Below are 9893 nucleotides of genomic sequence, written 5' to 3' on the forward strand. Positions count from 1 at the left end.
AGAGTTTTTTTGCGCGCAATCGATGTGTCTTCCTCTGAAGCGTAAGGCTGATCGCCTCGGCCGTTGGAGACACGCAGATCAAGTCACCCGAGAAGAAAATATTTCGGATCGTAAAAATTTTGAATGTCTTAAAATGAAATCTCGCACGCACGAATGAACAGCTTCTCGTTTTTTCTTTACCGTCAAGGTAACGCCGCGATGGTGCGTATGGCACGTGCGTCGCGGGCAGTGCCGTGCAACATGAGTCTGGTTACCTCGTAAATCAATTAAAAATCATAACTCCAATGTGGTTGCATGACGAAGACCCCGACCGTCTTTCCTCTTAACAATGTTTTAAATGTTATTTAACATATCGTTGGTTGGCGTGCATTACCGCTGTCATACATAAAGCAAAACCCCTGTTTTACGCAAATGAAAAACTGTACCTATGATTTCCACGTAAAAATATTTTGCATAAAACGGATACAATGATTTTTTCCCTAAATATTGGGAAATTTTATTTATATGGTATCACCTTTTTAAGTATGGCAACACATAATTTCAACTGTCATTTACATCGCGGCAAAACTGTTTCACACTTTTATGATAACTGTTTAAACTATCTTCTTTTCACATTATGTTTATAACATCAAATAATATTTCTATTGCCAATTTTTTAACTTTCTGCGTCGTAATTTATCGATGTAAAGACTTTATTCTTCCTAAACACGCGTCAGCCGCATGTCACAATTTAGTAAAATGTCAAAATTAGACACTTCAACAAAATGGTCAATTACACTGCACCTACTTTGAATTTAGTTTGAGACAACAATCGACACATTTTTTTATTTGCCTCGATTTTACTCGCCGTTTTGGGTAAACGCGGCGGCGCGCGGCTCGGCGTCTTTCGACGGATCGAATGAGTTTTGAAATTTTTTTAACGTAAAACCGGGATTATGAAAACGTTAATTGGGGGATATATTTTAATGAGAGTGTGTGGAAAAAATGGAACCTAAACATTTTGGCGTATTAAGCGGCAAAATGTAAAATTGAGGAACGTGAAAATGAGGGTCTGAGAGTCTGTATGGGGATGATGCCGTGCTTCTTGCTAGCAGCAAAGAAAACCTTCAATTCTTGGTAACAAAAGTCTACGATGTATGCAAGAAAAGCCATTTGCTTATGAATGTTGATAAATCCAAAGTGATGGTTTTTGAAAGGGATGAAAATATAACTAAATGTGAGATCAGCGTGAACGGAGATTTTTTCAATCAGGTAGAAGAATTTGTGTACCTGGGAAGTATGTTTACTAGGGACGGAAAGGCCGAGAAAGATATTGAAAGGAGGGTGAGTGCCGGGAACAGGGTGAACGGTGCACTAAAATCTACTTTGGCAAACAAATGTTTATCGCAGGAGGCTAAACTAGCAGTTCACAGCGGAGTTCTAGTGCCAACTCTAATGTATGGAATTGGAAAAATGACGATGAAAGTAGGTTAAATGCTGTCGAAATGCGATCCCTCGGGCGAATGTGTGGTAAAACGATGTATGATAGGTACACAAATGTCGAGATCCGTGAAGTGTGCAAGGCTGAGACACGCATTTTTGACAGAGTCAAGAAAGGGGTGCTGCGTTGGTTCGGACATGTAGAGCGAATGGCAAATTCGACCTTCTAGTCCTGTTTAAAATTCTCAACTCGCTCTTCGATGCGCCTGAACTACCGAGCTCGATAAAATTTAATATCCCAATTGAAAACCGTAGACAAAACTGACTCTTTCATACCGATGACCATAGAACTAACTGTGGTTTCCATTCCCCTGTGCCCAGAATTCTCAGGTCTGCCAACAAACATACCAGTCTTGATTGCTTTGATAAAAAGTTGTCTTCTTTCAAACGATCACCGAATCAAATGCAATTATAAACACCTCTCTCCGAGTCTACTATACACCATTGTGTCTTTCTACTTTCCTTTATAATAATTTTCTACGTATAAATATGTCCTTAAAAATGCCCAATGGAATCAGCCACGACTGTTCTTGTTACAAAGCCATCGTTGATCAGTGTTGTTTTTCATAATATTATTTATCTTTTAATGCACTGTGGTCTTTTTAACTTTTTTTATCACTGTTTGATGTTTCTAGTATTAAATCAAATCCGAATATTGTTTTTAACATTTTAAAGACGTGTTTGTAGTTAATGTTGGTTATTTTGTACGGGCGATTCAATATTACAAAAATTTGCACGAATATTGTTTTTAACGTTTTTATTGTTACTTTAGAAATTGCCACGAGGTGAGGTTAGCGCGTTGTTACCTGGTTCGAGCCCCGGCCGGGTCGATGTAAATTTACAAATCACTCGAGCGATGCGTAAGCTGGTTCTCGACAATAGGAATATAAAATTTGAATAGGAAAAGAATCCAGATGGACTGACCGTTTGTAGATTTTCGTTCCTCTGAAAACGGTGGCAAAACTCCACACTAGGATGGGGTGGTCCATACGCCAATATATTAAATCCTCTTAAAATAGTACAAAGATTAATTGGACGTACGCATGCAGAAAAGATCCAACTGTCAAATTACAGTTTTGAGATATTTGAGGAAATATAAGATCACCCTAATATAAAATTATTGTTATTGATGGAAATAGTATTTTTCTTGCCAATGGTGTTGCAATTGTTCAAAATTAACATTTCATTTATGAGTTATATGCCTATTTATGGAGCTGGATCATTTTTGCTCAAACAGATTTTAAGATTTTTAAATATAAAAAAAAGTTCAAACTACATTTTGTAAAATTTGATCACTGGGTTTGTATAGAGAAAAATCGGAAAATTTACCCAAAAACCCTCTAAAATTGTTTTATTTTTTTTTTTTAAATAAATATTTGCGTTCTTATGATTTACCCAAATATTTAATTTTGAGAGCCATTTTCAACGAGTTGTAAATAACTCACTTTTAGAAAATGGAATCGAGTTGGGGTAGAGTGGGATTCGAACCACGGACCTTGGGTTAACTAATGAATGGATATAATGCTATTTTAATGAGTTTAAGTATTTTATTTTATTTTTGGTGTCTCATCCTTCGTGAGTGTGGTTTTGTAAATAATGATTTCTGACCCATAGAAAATTTGTCGATAATGATCCTTAAGATAAAAATAACTTTATTTAATTTACTTACATATAACTTTGAATTATGGTATCCTTACCTCTGTTCTGTATAAACACATTTAACTTTTTAATAAAGATACCAGTCTCGAAGATGTCGCGAAAGCGATGAAACCGGTCACTGGATATTCCAAATTTGTGGATTAAAGTATCACTCGTGTTTTATTTATATAATAAAGAACGAAAGTAAGTCAAAAGTGATGGTATTTGAAAGGGGAAGTGAGGTTACTGACTGCATGATAAATGTAAACAGCGAATGTCTCCAACAAGTAGAAGAATTTGTGTATCCGGGAAGCGTGTTTTCAAGAGCTGGAAGAGTGGAAAAAGATAATTCACAATATCACACTTGGCCTGCTTATCTGAGAGAGCTCATCCAACCTCTTTCACAACACGGACTGTCTCTTCGTTCCAGTGGCGAGAGAACCCTTTTAATACCCTGTCACCGCTCTAATTTTCTTGCCTCCTCTTTCACAGTAGTAGCCGCTCGATCGTGCAATAATCTACCCGCTAATGTTAGAGACGCCCCTTCTTTATTTACATTTAAGTCAAGATTGAAATGTCACTATCTAAATATTGAAATTGTTCCTTTATCCTTCTTCTTTCCTTTCCATCCCCTCTCCTCTCTTCATAGTATAGTGTTAATTTTTTTTTATATATATATTTATTTTTGTTAATCTTTGCTTTTAATTGTTGTATAAAATTGTAAGATTCAATATGTCCATGTATTTATAATTTTCTCAAACTGAACGGTTTGGGTAGGTAGGGAGAAATTGCCTTATTTGTATATTTATTGTATATGTATATAAAGTGGCAAATAAATAAATAAATAAATGCGGGCAGCAAAATGAACGGAGCACCAAGCGCAGTAATTGCTAATAAAAATATGTCAATCGAAGCTAAACTGGCAGTGCGCAATGGAGTTTTAGCCCCAACACTGGAACACAGGAAGTGAAACATGGAACTGGCAGAGGAAGGATGAAAGCCGAGCGAACGCGGTTAAAATGTGATCTATCAGACGAATGTGTGGGAAACCAATGTATGACAGGGTTGCGAATGATGAAATCAGGCGAGTGTGTAAATCTGAGTCAGGTATGATTGATAGGATTAAGAAAGGGTCTCTGAGATGGTTCGGTCACGTAGAACGAATGGATGACGAAAGAATGGTAAAACAAGTATAAATAAATGGCGACGTGAGACGAGGGCGACCGAGGAAGACGTGGCATGATCACACTTCGCTTCATATATGGCCACACTGATGATGAACACGCGAAGCCAAACATGCTGATTTTCATTTAAAATATTCAGGTTGAATTTTTTTTCTGTTTTTTATAATATTGAACTATGAAATGTCAATTAATAGATTCTTAATTTGACGTTCATTCATCAGTGTGGCCATGTATGCAGCAAAGTGTAGACGCATGCAAAAAAAAAATCTCAAACTAACCCGCACGGGAAGATTCGGAATAGCACCCCTGAGATATCCACAGCAAAAAACGCGTGTTATAGAAGGCCGCTGCGTCCGTTCTCGCACTTCATGTGAGTTGCGAAATCGAACCACTTTATGCCTAATACTCTTCCCAAGCAAATTTGTTATTTTTGTCTGATTAGTGATTATTTATTTTGGACCCGGCCGGGATCAAACCAGGAACACGACGCAAAAAAACGCAACGCCTAACCGCTAAAATGGAGAGATTTTAATATTTCGTTTTAAATAATTGTTTTTCCGACATTTTGACGTCGTTGTAATGTTATATTATATGTTATGTCCTATGTAATCCTTTTACATTAAAACCTTCGAAAGCAATAATTAAGACTTGCGTAATCTTGTAAGATTTTGTTTTAATTATAAAATTATATATACGTATGTATAACTTTTAGGTCGCTTCTTTAAAATATTAATATTGAAATAATTGTCGAATTCATATATATGTATAAAAAGTAAAAATATTGAAGACGCACTAAAAAAAAAAAACATTCATTTTTTAATAGTATTTTTTTAATGTGTATTTTTGAAATAAAATAATTGAAAAATCAGTAAAAATATTGTAATGATAAAATGACAGCATTTTTCATCACTGGAAAGAAATTACAATAATTCGCAAGTAATCGAGTCGATATCCTGAAAATACTGTGTGTAAAAATTGTATTTAGACTGACTTGTGACACATCCAAAAATGACTTAAATATACAAATCAGATTTCGCATGTAATTACAATTATTCGCAAGCGCCTTGTGGCACTTGCGTAATATGCGGAAAAATGCTGTCGACTCGGTAAAATATTTTTAGCATCGCCTTGAAATGTGTACGTAGAAATTAAATAAAAATGTTTGAATCTTTTCTAAACGCACCGTTTTTTACAATATTTTCTCTGTAACGCTGCCGCGATCGTCCGGCATTTGCGGAATTTGATTGAATTGTATTCTACGTGCGAATCTAGATTTTTGAATTACAAATTCTCGCAAGTGCTGGATCGCGCGCGGGCAATTTAATAGCTGTGTGTACAGTCCCTTGAGTTTGTAATCGTGTGGCGAAGTATGGTTTCATAGATAGAATTGTGATGTATTGAAGTGAAAAATATCGGCCGATTCTCCGTGAATGCATTATATGAAAACGGCGCGTCGAAGATCTCATTGATATGCCGGCGATATCGGCAGTGCGTGCACGTCGGTTTATGATATTTATAATTTGGCAGGAAATATGGAAGTCGACGCTGGTCATTGGCAAAACTATCACTGAATATTACACGGTGTGTAAATCGGCCACTCGAACCAGCCAATGAAGTCTCGTAAACCCTGTAAATGCCTCAGCTTCCACATCCCTTACTTGAAATGTTTTCCCTACTAAAATAATTTTAACTTCGCAAACATCGACATATGGAAGAATTCAAGAAATACGGATGTCCAAACGCAGGCAGAACGGTGAATATTACACGGGTCATAAGCCCTGTGAACGCCCTGACTTAATAATGCGCTAGGATGTGGAATCCAGCTTGTCTACAAACATTTGGACATTTATTAATGTCTATTTCCGCTTAGATATAAATATTGCTTTAAAAAAATATTTATATTGCGATATACAGGCAGGGTACATTATTTTGAGTTGGTCCAAATGTGTGTAGACAAAATACTGGAACTCTTTTAGCTTCACTTAAATCAAAAGATGAAAGAATTGAAGAAATATGGTTACCCAAACAACTCTGGCAAAATGGTGAATGTTACAACAACAGCAAACCATCACGCCGTTTCTCCGTAAGGGTAGGCAGAGAGGATAGAACGCCACATCACTCTATCTTTGCACACAGATCTCGCTTCCTCCACATTCATATATGTTCTCAGGCACGCGCGCCGATTATTCCAACTTCTGATTCGGTCATGCCATGTCTCTCTCTATTTCTGCACCCGTCAACATTCGCATCGTAAATATTCTTAGCCGTTCTTTCGCTCCGCGTGTCCAAACCGGCGCAGAGCTCCTTTCTCGATTTCGTCGATAATGCCTATCTCAGCCTTACATAACGTACGGATCTCGACATTTGCGCATCTATCGTGCGCAGTTTTGAGACACACATTCGCCCGAGAGATCGCATTTCGACGGCATTCCGCCCACTTTCATCATGTTTATGATAGCTATGTATATAGTCTATAGTCCTTAAAATTTAACATGGTTAGAATGACAGTTGTCGGAAAAAGTGATGACAAAACTTTGTAGTAACATCAAAAGAGTTATTTATATGGACACACAAAAAAACCATTTGTATCTGCGTGTTAATTTATTTTTTTATTACAATGCTTGAAACATAAATCAACATAAATATATAAAATCAGCTTTAAAACTAAAATAAACCTAATTATTAACGACGTCCTTACAAGGTTACATCATTTTGCAAAAACGTTAGAGATGGACAAATTGATCAATGTAAATTGAGCGATTAAAAAAATAATTAATTTGATGTTGTTCATGAAAAAAGTATAAATGTCTCATTTTTTGGCGAACAATTGTGTTGAACACATTTAAGAGAAGGAATACAGAAGTCTAGGCACCTACAGGGTTGTAATATGTTAATATAAACGGCTCCGCAGGGAGTTGAATCCAGTCCTTGTGTACAAAAATTTGGACAAACTCAAAATATTGTTGATAAATCCACCTGGTCCATGAAGAAGTATAGAAATTGAAAAAATAACATTTTCAGGCGTTGCCTAGTCTAGTATGCAGGTGAAATAATTCAATTAGACGAATCTCACCCGCATAAATAAAGGTTTCAGCTCTTTAACTTCACAAACATCAACAGATGAAAGAATTGAAGGAATAACGATGATCAAATATCGGCAGAATGGTGAATGTTACACAATGTTACACAGTGGCCACTTAAACCAGCCATTGACAGGTCACAAGCCCTGTGGATGCCTAGACTTCTATATTACCTTCTCTTAAATGTTCTTCATCTCTGTTGTAATGTGTTAGACACACAAGAGGCTCGTTTTTGCGTTTTTTATATTAATTTTCGGAAACAGAGTAACTGTAACGATTGCACGAAATAACTGATAAAATCGATTTGATCAGTGATCGGTAATTTCCCATCACTAATGAAATTAGTTTGACGGCTGTCATTCTAAGGACTATAATTGGATTTTTCGCACCCATGGTTTTTGAAAAATCCAAGCTTTGTGAACTTAGTAGGTGCCGAACCGGCGGCATATTGTTTACAATGCTGCTTTTGTAGGTTACGAATGACATGCTTGCTTCGGGGGTTTTTTCGTTTTTTTCATATTCTCTAAATACACAATAAACATCACAAGTGGGTGATATCAAACGAGTTCTAGACCAGATCAGTCAGAACCCATCCCTGTAAAAAATTCTGTATGAATTATACAAGTGGTCCCATCTTCCTCGTAATAACCAAGTTCGACTGCCCAATAAAAGAGGCGGCTATTTAAAACTAATTTGCTGTACTGGCCTGTCCCCAAACATCTCAGATTTTGGCCTTGTGCCTTTAGTACTAACTAACTAACTAACTAACCATCACGCCATTTCCCCAGAGGGGTAGGCAGAGAGGATAGAACGCCACACCACTCTGTCCTGGCACACTTCCTTTGCTTCCTTCACATTCATACATCTTCTCATGCACGCACGTCGATTATTCCGACTTTTCACATGACCACTTTCAAGAATTTGTTGTACTTGATCATGCCATGTCTTTCTCGGCCTTCCTCGACTTCTACAACCGGACACATTCGCATCATAAATCTTTTTAGCCGTTCTTTCATCATTCATTCGCTCCACATGACCGAACCATCGCAAAAGACCTTTCTTAATTTTGTCGATAATGCTTAACTCAGCCTTGCATTCTGCTCTAATTTCGACATTAGGGCACCTATCATACATTGTTTTTCCGCACATTCGCCTGAGGGATCGCATTTCAACAGCATTCAGTCTACTTTCGTCCCTTTTTTTCCAACTCCATGCTTCGCTTCCATACATTAGGGTTGGTACCAGAACTCCATTATGAACTGCTAATTTAGCCTCTTGCGATAGACACTTATTTGCTACGACAGACTTTAAGGCACCATTAACTCTGTTACCGGCACTAACCCTCCTTTCAATATCCTCGTCCATATTTCCATCTCTAGTAAACATACTACCCAGATATACAAATTCTTCGACCTGTTTCAAACTATCTCCATTTACTACAATCTTACATTCAGTCATAGTTACATTTCTTTCAAAGACCACGACGTTCGACTTTTGCACATTCATTAGCAAATCACTCTCCTTGCACACTTCGTAAACCTTTGTAACCGAGGATTGCAGTTCCTCTTCGCTGTCAGCTTTATTTATATTATATTAATATCATGATTTTTTCTAGCCACGCATGAAAAATATTAAATGAAAATAAATACTTGCAACCTCTACTCGGCGTTCAAATATAATGCATTCAATCCGATCGCCCTTATAGAAATATATTATATTATATATATATATATAAACATGAATGTCCATACCAAAAAATTTTGCGAAGCAATCGAGCCGTCGACAGATTTGTGTAAAGTTGTATAAATGGTTTTTAACTCGACTTGCTGTTTGCGAAACAAAATTTTATATATAAAATAGACGCATAATGATTTATTGTTCTTACTAAATTAGATTGTAAAGTAAATAAAGGCTTTTTAAAGTAAATTTACAGTGTTTTTACTCCCAATTTCAATTTTATTTATTCATACATGTATGTACCAGGGGCGAATGCTCCTTATAATCGATTATTTGCAGCTTACCGTATTTTTTTGACATCGAAAGTAATGTTTTATGTTACAGTATTATTAGGAAAAAACACATCACCAAAAAAATATATTACTTTTCTTGGGTAAGTAAATTTATATCATATTCCTTTATTCCATACAGCGACCAGTTGCGCCTCTATTGGCCAAAATTATTACTACTGGATTGCGCGAGATTACTTGTTCTAAAAATCATTTGAATAAATAAATCTCTCCTTTCCTTTTTCCTCTTTCCTCTTTTTTCCCTTTTCCCATTGAGTAATAGTTTTGATTTAAGGTCATTTATAAACAAATACGTTTATTTCTATTTTTATATATTGAGGTATAATATTGCGAAAATGGCGCTTTATAAGTATATCCATATCCATAATAATAATAACACCTCGTAGACAGATCTCGAAAGGCTTAGGTGCTTAGAAACATGACCTTACCAGAGTCATCATTCTGTAAAATAGAGACAGGATTCGGGAGGGCTCAAATAAAACGAA

This window comes from Micrasema longulum, unplaced genomic scaffold, assembly GCF_059751315.1.
Source record: "Micrasema longulum isolate JH-2025_06_02 unplaced genomic scaffold, ASM5975131v1 h1tg002111l, whole genome shotgun sequence".
Classification (NCBI taxonomy): Eukaryota; Metazoa; Arthropoda; class Insecta; order Trichoptera; family Brachycentridae; genus Micrasema; species Micrasema longulum.